This window comes from Protomyctophum bolini (genome assembly GCF_963924005.1).
Source record: "Protomyctophum bolini genome assembly, chromosome: 5".
Lineage (NCBI taxonomy): Eukaryota > Metazoa > Chordata > Actinopteri > Myctophiformes > Myctophidae > Protomyctophum > Protomyctophum bolini.
In genome coordinates this window covers 43,945,913-43,946,262 of record NC_137866.1, presented here as the reverse complement: position 1 = coordinate 43,946,262, position 350 = coordinate 43,945,913, and positions in this window count along the sequence as shown.

Genomic DNA, 350 nt, shown 5'->3' with positions numbered 1-350 from the left:
GTTAAGTGTGCCATGCTATTTTCTGCCTGTGACTCGTCGTGACACATGCTCACTAGTAAAGAGGTTTTAAATAGACCAGCAGTCCACATTTTGTGGAGGTGTCCACTGTCCATGCATGCACATGCAGGAAAACGTTCAAATATTTATACACAACTGTGCTTCCTCAAAATTAAATAGTAATGAAAGTTTAGTTATATTGTATTGTTATGTTAGCACAGTCTTTGTGAAGGTGTCCCACAAACACTTTGCTGCTTGTAGCCTAGTACAGGGGTTCTCAACGTTTTTATACCGGCTGGGGACCCCCAGAAATGCTTTGGCAATGTCTCGGGACCCCCGCCCGGCCCCCTCCA